This window comes from Mobula hypostoma, chromosome 6, assembly GCF_963921235.1.
Source record: "Mobula hypostoma chromosome 6, sMobHyp1.1, whole genome shotgun sequence".
Lineage (NCBI taxonomy): Eukaryota > Metazoa > Chordata > Chondrichthyes > Myliobatiformes > Myliobatidae > Mobula > Mobula hypostoma.
The window spans coordinates 75,788,001-75,803,177 of record NC_086102.1 but is presented as its reverse complement, the minus strand read 5'-3'; positions in this window follow the sequence as shown (position 1 = coordinate 75,803,177).

The following is a 15,177-nucleotide window of genomic DNA, read 5'->3' as shown; positions in this document are numbered from 1 at the left end:
TAAATGTTGAAATCGAGCTTGCATGCACCATTGTACTGTCAGCTCACTCTACACTCTCACAAACCTCTAAGTGAAGAAGTCTCCCCTCATGTTCCCCTTAAAATTTAGACCTTTCACCCTTAACCCATGACCCCTCTTTGTAGTCCCACCCAAACTCAGTGGAAAAAGCCTTCTTGCATTTACCCTATCTATACCCCTCTATCAAATCTCCTCTCAATCTTCTTTGCTGCAAGGATTAAAGTCCTAACCTATTCAATCTTTCCTTATAACTCATGCCCTGAAGACCTGGCAACATCCTTGGCAGTTTTCTCTGTACTCTTTCAACCTTATTTACATCTTTCCTGTAGGGAAATGACCAAAATTTCACACAATACTCCAAATGAGGCCTCACCAATGTCTTATACAACTTCAGCATAACATCTCAACTCCTGTACTCAATGTTTTAATTTATGAAAGCTAATGTGCAAAAGCTTTCTTGACAAAACTACAGTAACTATCTGTAAAGCCACTTTCCTTCAATGAATTATGGACCTGTATTCCCAGATCCCTTTGTTCTACCACAGTCCTTAGTGCCCTACTGTTCACAGTGTAAGACCTATCCTGGTTTGGTCCTACTGGAGCAACACCTCTCACTTGTCTGCATTAAATTCCATCTGCCATTTTTCAGCCTATTTTTTCCAGCCAGTCCATATCCCATCTCAAGCCATGATATCCTTCTTCACTGTCCACTGCACCACCAAACTTGGTGTCTCCCACAAATTTGATGATCCAGTTAAGCACATTATCATCCAGATAAAATGATAGACATCTACTGACCCAGCACCAATCCCTGGGGCACTCCACTAGTCACAGGCCTCCCAGTCAGAGAGGTAACCATTTACTAACACTCTCTAACTTCTCCCACAAAGCCAAGTCTAATCCAGTTTACTATTTCATCTTGAATGCCGAGCTACTGAACCTTCTTGACCAACCTCCCATGTAGGACCTTATCAAACCGCCTTGCTAAAGTCCACGTAGACAACATCCACTGCCTTGCCTTCATCCACTTTCCTGATAACTTCTTCAAATAAGATCAGTTAGACATGACCTACCATGCATGAATCCATGCTGACTATCCTTAATCAGCCCGTGTCTACCCAAATACTTATATTGTATAGCCAGGCCCTGAGAATATCTTCCAATAGCTTTCCCACTACTGATGTCAGCTCAGCAGCTTATAATGTCCTGATTTATTTTTGGAGCGGAACGCATTAGCTATCCTCCAATCCTCCAGCATGTCACCCGTGGCTAAGGATATTTAAATATTTCTGCTAGAACTCCAGCAATTTCTGTACTTGCCTTCTGCAATGTCCAAAGCAAAACCTTGTCACCCCCTGGGGATCTATCCACCCTAACTTGCCTCAGAAGAGCAAACACCTCCTCCTCTGTAATCTGTACAGGGTCCACAAAGCTGATGCTGCTTTGCCTCACTTCAATAGATTCTGTGTCCTTTTATCTTTATCTTTTATTCTGACAGGCACATACAAGCTTTGTACTCTCAAAATTTCACTTTTGAAGTCCTCCAACTTACCAAGTACACTCTTGCCACAAAGCAGCCTTTCCCAATCATTACTTGCCAGTTCTTTTCTGATTCCATCAGAATTGGCCTTTCTCAACCTGTGGACCAGATCTATCTTTCTGCACATTTACTTTGAAACTCATGGCATTGTGATCACTAGATGCAAAGTGTTCCCATACACAAACTTCTGTTACCTGTCTTATTCCCTAATAGCAGAACAAGTATTGCACACACTCTCTCAATGGGACTTCTATGCACTGATTAAGGAAACTTTCCTGAACAGATTTGATAAACTCTATCCCATCTAGTCCTTTTACAATATAGGTGTCCTGGTCAATATGTGCAAAGATCTCTCTACAAATTTGTTCCTCTAAATCTCTCCGACTATTGGGTCCTGTGCAATACAACCCCATTAACATGGTGGTTGTCGAAAGTCACTTCCGCTGTGATTGGTTAGTTTAGAAACTGCAGCTGTTTTTCCCATTGGATAACTGCCTGGTGTCCAGTTTCAAATATCCTAGGTATATAAAATAGCACATGAAAGGGGCTTGCTCTCTCCGTTTGCTTAAGGCAAGATGATGGAAATGGTATGCTCTGTGCGCACTTTAAACTAAGTACGTTTGCTGAAGGAACGTATGTCTGTTGAATATTCAGCTTTGTAGGATCTGCAACTTGGGGAACATGAATCTTTGGTTGAATTTTTACTATCTGCAAATAAGTGGTTAATATACCCCTTCAAATTCAGTGTATTTCCTGTTTCACTTGCTAGACCCACGAACCTGATACAACATAACACTCATAATGCCTCAATAGATGAGTTCTCCAGTCTGTCCTGACTGAGCACCACCGGGACATTTAGAAAAGATTATGAGGACACTCAGTCCTCGTTTATTGTCATTTAGAAATGCATGCATTAAAAAATGGTACAATGTTCCTCCAGAATGATATCACAGAAACACAGGACAAACCAAGACTAAAACTGACAAAACCGCATAATTATAACATATAGTTACAACAGTGCAAAGCAATACTGTAATTTGATAAAGAGCAGACCATGGGCACGGTAAAAAAAAAGTCTCAAAGTCCCGATAGCCTCATCATCTCATGCAGACAGTAGAAGGGTAGACGGTAGAACTCTCTCTGCCATGAACCTCCAAGCGCCGCAAACTTGCCGATGCAGCATCATTGGAAACATTGGAAGCACCCGACCGCAGCGGACTCTGAGTCCGTCCGAAAACTTCAAGCCTCCGACCAGCCCTTTGACACCAACCCCCGAGCACCATCCTCTGCCAAGCGCTTTGACCCCGCCCCAGCCGCCGAACAACAAGCAAAGCCAAGGACTCGGGGCCTTCCCCTCCGGAGATTTCAGACCACACAGTAGCAGCAGCAGTGAAGCAGGCATTTCAGAAGTTTCACCGGATGTTCCTCCATGCTCTCACGTCTATCTCCATCAAATCAGGATTGTGCATGGCACCCTACTTGACAAATAACAGACATCTTCTGCTCTCCTCCTCCTTTTCTGAATTGTAATGCCACCCTCCTTCTTTAATCTTTCCCACACTGTTATGTCTAAAACATTGGAAACCTGAAATTTTGAGCTGCCAGTCCTGACCCTTCTGCAACCAACTCTCACTAATGGCTACAATATAATTCCAGACATTGATCCATGCCCTGAGCTAATCTGCATTTGCTATGATACTTCTTGCATTGAAATATCTGCAGCTCAGGGTTGACAATACTTCCTTTGAATTACATTCTGTATCTACAGTAGGAGACACCTCTGAATGTTCAAACACCTTTGCTATGTCAAAGTAATTCACACAAATAGTCTGAAAGCTTCTGGGGACTAGGATCCCAAACACCAAAAGTTAGTGTTAGTGTTGTAAGTTAGGGACCACTTTCTGAGTACACAAATCTCCCATTCTTCGATAGATCAGCTATTTGATGTGCTAAGTGATGATGTCAGTCTGGTCTACAAGCTTCCTTTAACTGAAGTTACAATGGTGCAAAATAATTTATCCTTGTTGCCTGGTTTGATACAGGCCCAATTAACATAACCTTGACTTACGTTGCATCTCTTGAGTAGCCAGCCCAGTGCTGTGAACCAACCTGTGTTCCACTTAATAAACAGCCTGTGTTTATTTGCAAAGGAGTGTTTTTACCTTCAATTTACTGCTTGCAATTTACATTTAACACTTCAATTTGCCTACCGAAGACAACAGGTCCTTAGCAGGTGCTATATCATTGGTTCTTCACACAACTCTGGAACATTTAGACAGTAAAGATGCATACATCGGGATGCTCTTTGTTGATCACAGCTCAGCATTTAACACCACCATCCGTTCAAAACTTACCAGTAAACTCCAAGACCTGGGCCTCAATACCTCTTTGTGCAACTGGATCCTGAAATTCCTCACTTGAAGACCCTAGTCAGTTCGGATTAGCAAAAACATCTCCTCTACAATCTCCATCAGCACAGGAGTGCCACAGGGATGTGTACTTAGCCCCCTGCTCTACTTGCTTTACGGATAGACTGTGTGGCTAAGTACAACTCCAACATCATATACAAGTGTGCTGATGACACCAGTATTGTGGGCCATATCAAAGATGACGTTGAATCAGCATACAGGAGGAAGATTGAAAATTCGGCTGAGTGGTGTAATAACAATAATCTTTCACTCAATGTCAAGAAAACCAAGGAACTGATTGTAGACTTCAGAAGAGGGAAATTGGAGATCCATGAGCCAGTAATCATCAGATGATCAGAGTTGGAGAGGGTCAGTAACTTTAAATTCCTAGGTGTCACTATCTCAGAGGACCTGTCCTAGACCCATCATATAGATATCATTGCAAAGAAAGTACAATGGCACCTCTACTTCTTCAAGACTCTGCCAAGGTTTGGCATGTATTTGAAAACTTTGGCAAACTTCTATAGATGTGCGGTGGAAAGTGTGCTGACTGGCTGCATTACGGCCTGGTATGGGAACACCAATGCCTTTGAGTGGAAAATCCTACAAAAGATAGTGAATTCAGTCCAGTACATCACAGGTAACACCCTCTCAACCACTGAGCACATCTCCATGAAACATTGTCATAGAAAAGCAGCATCCATAATCCAAGATCCTCACTACCCAGGCCATGCTTTTGCCATCAGGTAGAAGATACAGGAGCCTCAGGACTTACACCACCAGGTTCAAGAACAGTTACTACGCCTCAACCATCAGGCTCTTGAACAAAAGAAGATAGCTGCACTCATTTAAGGACTTTGTTATATTGTTACTTCATGCTCATTTATTTATTGCTATTTATTTATATCTGTATTTGCACAGTTTGTTTACAGTTTACGGTTCCTGATACTTACAGTTTTCTGATCCTGTTTACAATTACTGTTGTAGAGAATTGTTAAGTATACCTGCAGAAAAAGAATCTCATGGTTGTATGTGGTCACATGTATGTACTCTGATAATATATTTTACTTTGAACTTTGAACACAAAGAACTGGAGACTGGTTCTTGTTTGAATTAATATCTGCTATATTCACATAACTCCAGAAGACTCCCTAACAATCAACCTTTCATTCTTCCCAAGATAAAGCTACTCCCTCTGGAGCCTCCATTAAGAGATCATACCCAAAATTGGTAGAAAACCACAAATAACTATTAGACATTGAGCCAAGGCTTAGTAGCCAAACAAGGAAAGAGATGAGTCATCTTTTCTATTGCTTGTAATCTAAAGGATGTCGTGGAATCCTTGATAATGTGCAATTGTTGCCTCCAACAGAAACTCAATCCTGAAATGCTATGTATTTTCAGCACTTTCTATATTTTCTACTGCCTACCATTGCAGATCTTAAGGTCAGGGTTCTGGGGATCATGGAGCTGCTTACGACAAAAGAAAGCCACATAGCCCATCCAGTCTGCACTGTTTCTTAAAAGAACAACAATGATTGCCCACTTACCTTGCTTTTCCAATTTCTGTAATTCTTTCTCCTTCATTTCTTTTTCCTTTTAAACACCTGCTATGGACTATACATAAGAGAAGATCTGCAGATGCTGGAAATCCAAGTAACACACACAAACTGGAAGAACTCAACTGGCCAGGCAGCATTGATGGAAGAGTACAGTCGACGATATGAGCCAAGACCCTTCGGAATATAAGATGATTTTCCCTCATTTTGCCTCTGTTTCATTCATCGGTGGTTACAGGACAGAAAACAGACTCTTGGAATAAAAGAATAATCATTTTCAGGTTGACAAGTATCTGCTGGAGCTGTGTAACTTGAATCAGTGATCAGCTTTAAATTAATGAAGTAGTTAGAGTGTAATGCTGATTTGCTGATATATAATGTTGGTTAAGAATGTAAGCTTGGAGAAGAATATCGACAATCTGCAAAGGGATATGGACAGGTCAGTGATCATGTGAGAGTAAAGAATTGTAGGAACAAATAGTGAGGAACAAGTAAATATTAGATGGATCTAGGAGTAGTGTACACAAAACGCAAAGACATTTAGATACAATAACCAATTAATATGATACATTGGTCATTAATGACTGCTGAAAAACAAGACTACTCAAAAATTTGGTTAATTGCTCTGGACTAATAAAACCACAGTAGAGCAATATATATAGTCTTGATTTCTGCATCCTGTAGGAGTATACTTGCATGGATGAGGTTTCAATAGATTGATTTTTAAAACGAATGGGCTGTCCTATGTGGAGAGATTGGGTATAATGGATCAGTTTTAATCCTTGATCTATAATAAGCCAGTTGATTTCTGTAGATGAACCGAATTGCCATCTTATGACCCTTAAATAAAAGATATGTAATTGCCAGACAAAAAAAAATCCTTAGGTGTCTGCTGAGATAAAAAGCTGAGAAACAGAAACTTCAATGCTGTACCTCAATAGCAAAATAGTCTGCTGTAATTTCATTTTCTAATAGATTTTGATTTAGAATTTCAAAATATACAAAACACATTAATTAAAAACTTTTTAATTCCATATCCCATTAACACCCTCGCTCTGTCCGCCAGAGAAAGCAGGATCTCCCAGTGGCCACACATTTTAATTCCACATCCCATTCCCATTCTGACACCTCTATCCACGGTCTCCTCTACTGTAGTGATGAAGCCACACTCAGGTTGGAGGAACAACACCTTATATTCCGTCTGGGTAGCCTCCAACCTGATGGCATGAACATTGACTTCTCTACCTTTTGCTAATGCCCCACCTCCCCCTCGTACCCCATCCGTTATTTATATACACACATTCTTTCTCTCACTCTCCTTTTTCTCCCTCTGTCCCTCTGACTATACCCCTTGCCCATCCTCTGGGTTTTTCCCCCTCTCCCCCTTTTCCTTCTCCCTGGGCCTCCTGGCCCATGATCCTCTCATATCCCTTTTGCCAATCACCTGTCCAGCTCTTGGCTCCATCCCTCCCCCTCCTGTCTTCTCCTATCATTTTGGATCTCCTCTTCCCCCTCCCACTTTCAAATCTCTTGCTAGCTCTTCCTTCAGTTAGTCCTGACGAAGGGTCTCGTCCTGAAACGTCGACCGTACCTCCTCCTAGAGATGCTGCCTGGCCTGCTGCATTCACCAGCAACTTTGATGTGTGTTGCTTGAATTTCCAGCATCTGCAGAATTCCTTGTGTTTGTGAAAAAAATACTTGTGCTTTCTACTTTTAAGATAAAGAAACACCTACTTTTTTTACTTAAAACTTTCATACAAAAATATTTCCTGAATTATATTTGGAAACATTTTTGTCCTGTTAGACACAAAAACAGCAGGATTACTGTAGTGAAAGCAAAAGATAAATTGACATCGAGTTCAGAATTTTGCACTCAGGATTCAAATAGTTTTATAGGGAGTCAGTATCGGAGATGTACAGTATTACTGACCACGACTGTTCTGTTCAATTATTTAGCTTGGCTACTGAACAGAGACTTGATTGTAGGGCTTTGCCCGAAATAGAGAATGATATCCTCACTACCATTGCCAATATTTTGCTTTTGTTTATCACAAAGCAATGGTCCTTGCCAAGATCACTCCCAAAGTGATTATCGATTCAATGTGAGTGCAGCAGAGCTGGAAGGTGTCATAAGTTACGCAACAGTCCTAACAAGTGGTCTTGTGGCCAAAGCAAACGAATCAAGCAGGCGTCCAACAGAATGGTCACATGTCAGAATTAGGTCAGATACAAAGTGATGTACCACATAGCAGCTGCAGATTATGAATCAAGCAGATACTCCAATGACCAAGGATAATTCAGGATTAACATTTTGCTTCACATGAAATGTTTTCCAATACCTTTTTTTTAATTATTCCACCCACAATTGTTATATTGTCAGTACATAAAGAAGAACAATGGTACAGTGCAGAATGTCTTGACATAGTAATTACCAAACATCTGTGGGACAGTGTACAGTGAACTTGGCATAATATAATTAATTATAGCTGGAAATTACCAGAGGATTATAACCCTAGCAAATGAACTGGTAAGTGCCGCATGCTTTCCTTTATTGCCAGAGAGTAGGAGAGACTAAGAACATTCTTGCATTTTTGAACATGATAAAAGGTTTTTCTAAACATTGTACGGATCAAGAATTTTCATACTTGACTTTCACTTCCATAATGTGTATTATAAAGAAAATTAATTTTACATGAAGCCTTTCAATACTCTCCACCGTTCAAATAATTATTAGTTGATCTGCAACTCAGCTCCATTTACCTGCTTAGCTTCACATCCTTTCATATCCTTAGCTAGCAAAATATAGTAAAAATAATATCACCAACTAGCATTTACATGGGATCTTAATGCATAAAGTCCCCCCAGGTGCTTCACAGGTATTGTCATGGGCAGTTGAAGATAAGACCATAAGATATAGGAGCAGAATTAGGCCATTTGGCCCATCAGGTTTGCTCCACCATTTCATTATGACTGATCCATATCTCTCTCAGCCCCAATCTCCTGCCAATCTCCTGCTTTCTCCCTGTATCCCTTCACGTCCTGACTAATCAAGAATCTATCAACCTCTGCCTTAACTATACCCAATGACTTCCCCTTCACAGCTGCCTGTGGTGACAAATTCCTCAGATTCACCACTCTCTGAAATAACTGAAATCTCTGTGAAAAAAATTGAGTTATAGAAGATTTTTAAAGGGGAAAGGCTCTAGAAAGAATGGCAGATGTAGTAGATAGGTCTACCACCAATACTGAAGTGTGGAAAGGTCATAAAATTGGAAAAATGCTTCAGGCTCCTGTATCTCCTGCCCAATGGCTGCATCGCGAAGAGGGCATGGCCCAGATGATGAGGATTCCTGATAATAGATGTCACCTTCCTGTTTTTGCAGACCTTATGTGCATGGTTGTTGCTATGATACTACTAATCCCACTGACCTTTCAAACCGTCTGTATGTCGCTGTGATTTTGCCCACAATGGAGATATACCACAAGAAACTGCAGACAGCTGCGGTAACAGGTCAGTACCTCACATAAACCATTCTCCCTTCCACATCTACACTTCTCATTGCCTCAATAAAGCAGTCAGCATAATCAAACCCTACCCACCACGGACATTCTCTCTTATCCCCCTCTCACTGGGCAGAAGATACCAAAGCCTGAAAGCACATACCACCAGGCTCAAAAACAGCTTCTACCCCACTGTTAGATGACTCCTGGTACAATAAGGTGAACTTATGATCTCACAACCCTCCTCATTATAACCTTGCACCTTATTGCCTGCCTGTACTACACTTTCTCTGCAACTGTAACATGTTATTCTGCATCCTCATGTTGTCCTTCCCTTGTACTATGTCAGTGTACTGATGTGAGATAATTATGTGAATGGATTTTCCTTCTTTTGTCTGTTTCCGCCCATCTCATGTGCCTTGGTCTCCTTTGATCTCCCATCACTTTGATTTTCCCAACAAGTTTTCTTTCACTCCAAACAGAAATTGAAGAGGAACTTGAATTCAAATAGTTGAAGTGTCTTAAAGGAGCCATTTTTACAGATCTCTTCAACATAATTTCATTTTCTCAATGACAAGCAAACGAATGTTTTCTACACTCTCTACTCTCTTAAAATGCAAAACAACCCAAATATTTTAAATGATGCATTTTAACTGAATTTCTTAATAAAACCTGCCCCACAGCATCAGCCATTTACCATCAAGAAGCATCTCTAATGATGAAGGTGATACCAATTGTATAGCAAGGAAGTGGCAAAAATAGGTACAGAGATTTGTTTTATATACATTAAATATTCTATGAGATCAATATGAAATCATCTGACAAAGAGAGAAAATGCTGCTAATTCTCAGCAAGTGAGGCAGCGTTTGTGGATGGTATGAGAGTTAACATTTCATGTCAATCACTTCTCCTTAGTAATGTCATTAATTCTGACATTATTTCTCCCTCAAAAATTGTATCACTGATTATTTCCAAAATGTTGTGTTGTTCCAGACTTCCAGCTTTTCCAGATTTTGTTTATCAAGTGATTGACATGGTGGACTGATTGTGCAGCAGATTCAGTTTATTTCTATCTGTCATGTATATTGTGGTTGTCTCTATAGGTGCCTAGAAGCTGACTGCAAGTTCTTGAAACAGAATTGAGCTCTCTGCTCATTTTGCTGCCTTTCCATTTCTTTATCAACTGTATCAGAAGAGCCTGTGGAAAACAACAAAGAACAAAGACAACTTGGCTAGAATACGCTGTAAGATTTCCTCACTCTGTTATGTGAGTGAAGCATGCCTTTAGAAGCTGCAGTCAGGATATTTCACTTTCAAAATACAGATGCAGTGGAATCATCAATGGAAGGGATCATTTGTTCACCTTATTTTGTTTTACAAATAAGGACAGTAAGAGATAAAATGCACTACACCAGCAACAATACTGCAATTTTAAGTGAGAAGGAGAAGAAAGCAGGAGCAAAATTTTAAACTGAAACAATCCTCTGCAACAAAGCTTCAACAAGTTAAAAGTCTAATAAAATTTATTTTGCACAATTGTTTCCCTGACATATGCAGCATTATCACTTTCATGTTGGCCCAGCAACCAGCATCAACACTTTTATATAGGCATTATTTTTTTAGAAACATGCCTCAGGCCTTGGGCATTATAGAAACATAGAAACATAGAAACATAGAAAATAGGTGCAGGAGTAGGCCATTCGGCCCTTCGAGCCTGCACCGCCATTTATTATGATCATGGCTGATCATCCAACTCAGAACCCCGCCCCAGCCTTCCCTCCATACCCCCTGACCCCTGTAGCCACAAGGGCCATATCTAACTCCCTCTTAAACATAGCCAATGAACTGGCCTCAACTGTTTGCTGTGGCAGAGAATTCCACAGATTCACCACTCTCTGCGTGAAGAAGTTTTTCCTAATCTCGGTCCTAAAAGGCTTCCCCTCTATCCTCAGACTGTGACCCCTCATTCTGGACCTCCCCAACATCGGGAACAATCTTCCCGCATCTAGCCTGTCCAATCCCTTTAGGATCTTATACGTTTCAATCAGATCCCCCCTCAATCTTCTAAATTCCAACGAGTACAAGCCCAGTTCATCCAGTCTTTCATCATATGAAAGACCTGCCATCCCAGGAATCAATCTGGTGAACCTTCTTTGTACTCCCTTTATGGCAAAGATGTCTTTCCTCAGATTAGGAGACCAAAACTGCACACAATACTCCAGGTGTGGTCTCACCAAGGCCTTGTACAACTGCAGTAGTACCTCCCTGCTCCTGTACTCGAATCCTCTCGCTATAAATGCCAGCATACCGTTCGCCTTTTTCACCGCCTGCTGTACCTGCATGCCCACTTTCAATGACTGGTGTATAATGACACCCAGGTCTCGTTGCACCTCCCCTTTTCCTAATCGGCCACCATTCAGATAATAATCTGTTTTCCTATTTTTGCCACCAAAGTGGATAACTTCACATTTATCCACATTAAATTGCATCTGCCATGAATGCCATTATGTTTACAAAGTGGGAAGGGATTCTGATTGCAATGCATGTTGCTGTTGCTAAAAATTTCTAAGTAAGTTATCTTCAAAGGCAAAGAGGTTTCCCCAGCTAGGTCTTCCTTTGGCTCAATTCTTCTGTAATGTAGAGACTTTTGGAATTACTAGGCTCACTGAGTCATTTCTGCAAAGTTAGAAATGTTAATGCTACTTAACATCTTGATACACTTTTGTTAGAAGTGCACTTGGATTTTCCTTCAAGATAAACCCCACCTTATATTAGAAAGTAAGAAATAAAGGGGGATTCATCTTCAGTTGCCACTGGTAAGTAGGTGTAAGAAGGTTGACTTAAATGGATCTAATTGCCTGGATGTTGAGATTACCTCGTTTTATAGAGTTTAGAATTAAAAGAGTATGTTGGAATAGTCAAATAGAGGTAACAAAGGCATGAAAGAGGGTTTCTTCAGGAAAAAAAGAATGATGACTCACATCTATAGAGTGGAAAAATGTGAGATCTTGTTAATGACACAAGTATCACAAACAATCTGCTTCATCCTGGGAGAGAAGTGTAGGTATGGCTGAAGGAATGGTGCATATAATGGGAAATGGTTTGTTTAAAGCATCATTTTGGTCATCCAGCACTGCAAATCAGACAGTAGTCTGAATTTTTTTTTCACAAAATAGAAGCTCAGAAATAACATTGCATGCATAATTGCTTCCTGGCTTTAAACTTCTTAGTTTTCAGACAAGTTCATGGCCAGTGGTGAGGAGTGACTATCCCCAACCTCAAAATCATTAGGCATAGTAAGATTGCTTGGTTAAGTACATATTTGTACAGCATGCATCTGTTTTATGTGCTCTGCTACAAATGGCCAATTTTACATTTTATTGCATGTCTCTGTCCCACTAATTGATGCAACCAACAAAATGACTTTGAAAATAACATTACTTCTACTTACCCAAAACCAGACTATGTAGTAACAGCAACACACATCAAAGTTGCTGGTGAACGCAGCAGGTCAGGCAGCATCTGTAGAAAGAGGTACAGTCGACGTTTCAGGCCGAGACCCTTCATCAGGACTAACTGAAGAAAGAGCTGGCAAGGGATTAAAAAGTGGGAGGGGGAGGGGGAGATCCAAAATGATAGGAGAAGACAGGAGGGGGAGGGATGGAGCCAAGAGCTGGACAGGTGATTGGCAAAAGGGATATGAGAGGATCATGGGACAGGAGGCCCAGGGAGAAGGAAAAAGGGGAGGGGGGAAAACCCATAGGATGGGCAAGGGGTATAGTCAGAGGGACAGAGGGAGAAAAAGGAGAGTGAGAGAAAGAATGTGTGCATGAACATTGACTTCTCTAACTTCTGCTAACGCCCCACCTCCCCCTCGTACCCCATCCAGGATTGAGTTTAAGATCCGAGAGGTAATGTTGCAACTATATAAGACCTAGTCAGACCCCACTTGGAGTATTGTGCTCAATTCCGGTCACCTCACTACAAAAAGCATGTGGAAGCCATAGAAAGGGTGCAGAGGAGATTTATAAGGATGTTGCCTGGATTGGGGAGTATGCTTTCTGAGAGTAGGTTAAGTGAACTCGACCTTTTCTCCTTGGAGCAACGGCGAATGAGAGGTGACCTGATACAGGTGTACAAGATAATGCGAGACATTGATCGTGTTGTCACGTACCCCATGACGGGTTAAAGAACCAGCAGAAATGGAAAACACTTTGGAGTCCAGTATTGCTATTAACTAATAATATTTATTAGTAACTACGCAATACAGTAATATAAATTAGATAAATCAAACAGGTTAGCAATGATTATATATAAGTAAGCGTGGAATGTATATGAAAACCAAGCTTCTTCAAGTCTAGGGGCAAATAGATAGTCTTACGACAATGAGTAAAGTTCAGTTCAGTTCAGTTCGTGGTGTTGAGTTGAGTAGTGATGGAGAGAGACAAAGAGAGGGGGGTAAGATTTGAGTCTTCAGGTGAGCTGATGCCATCGATCTTCCCATTGTCCTCCTAAATCCGTTATAAGTCACCGACTGTGACTTCAACAAAGGGGACTGTTTTCCTGTGGTGAAGCTATCAACCCAGGCAAGGGTGGACACATGGACAACCCCCCACCGGTCAATCCTTTTTCTCACTGCCAGAGCCACTGATTGATCCACCTGATCAATCCTCCAAAAAACCCACTTTTTCTGTGGGCGCAACAAAGTTCTTTCAGTGTCCAAAAACATGTGCCTGAGGTCTATCATCTGACCTCCTATTTATCACACCGTACTGGGCACCAACTGTCTCTCAAATAACTCTTCCTTCCTTTGTCTGTGTAAGAAATACACTAGCATGCCATGTCCTTGGGAAGTATAAACATGCTGCCGAAAAATCATAACATCAATTATCCATCAAATAATGCCACCCTCGGTCACCATAGCGACTTACAAGCTGCTCAGTGCTCTCTCTCTCCAACTCAGCAGAAATCCAAAAGTTAGCCTTCGTCTCTCTCTCTCTCTCTTTTCAAAACCAGATGTTGGTGTTAAATACCTCTCTCTCTCTTTCAAAAGCACAGTTCATAGGGGTAATTCAGGACCCCATCACAGCGTGGGTAGTCAGAGGCTCTTTCCCAGGGCTGAAATGGCTAGCATGAGAGGACATAGTTTTAAGGTGCTTGGAAGTAGGTACAGAGGAGATGTCAGGGGTAGTTTTTTTTATGCAGAGTGGTGAGTGCGTGGAATGGGCTGCCAGCGGTGGTGAGGCAGAAACGACAGGGTCTCTTAAGAGACTCCTGGATGGATACATGGAGCTTAGAAAAATAGAGGGCTATGGGTAAGCCTAGGTAGTTCTAAGGTAAGGACATGTTCAGCACAGCTTTGTGGGCTGAAGGGCCTGTATTGTGTTGTAGATTTTCTTTGTTTCTATGGACCATGACTTCTGGCTGTTCACCCTCCCACTTAAGAATGCTGAGGACTCGATCCAAGATATCCTGGGCCCTGGCACCTAGGAGACAACATACCATCCAGGAATCTCGTTCTCAATCACAGAACCTCCTGTCCATTCCCCTAACTAACAAATCCCCTATCACCACAGATTGCCTCTTCTCCACCTTTTTCCTTCAGAGTCACAGAGGCAGACTCAGTGTCAGAGACTCACCCACTGTGAGTGTCCTCTGTCAGGTCAGTCCTCCCCCCCGACACAGCATCCAAAGTGTTGTTAAGGGGGATGGTCACATGGGAGGGGGGAGGGTTGGCCACAGAGGTACTCTGCACTGGCTCCTTAACCCCTTTCCCATTCCTGACTGTCACTCAGTTTCCCGTGCCCGGCACCTTAGATGTAATTACCTTCAGCTTTCCGAATGATCCAGAGTTCATCCAATTCCAGCTCCAACTCTTTAACATGGCTTGTAAGAAGCTGCAGCTGGATGCACCTCACAGTTGTAGTCATCAAGGTGACTGGAAGTCTCCTTGCCTTCCCACATCCCACAAGAGGAGCATTTCACTATCCTGCCTGTTGTACCTACTGTCCTGGCTGAGCAGATATAAAGAAGAGAATGAAAAAAAGAGCTTTTCCTTGCTCTGCTTTTTCTGAGTGAAGCCTCTCTTTGCTGAAGCCTTGATGTCCACTCAGATGATGGCCCCTGTACTGCCCTTGCCTTCCTTTAATTT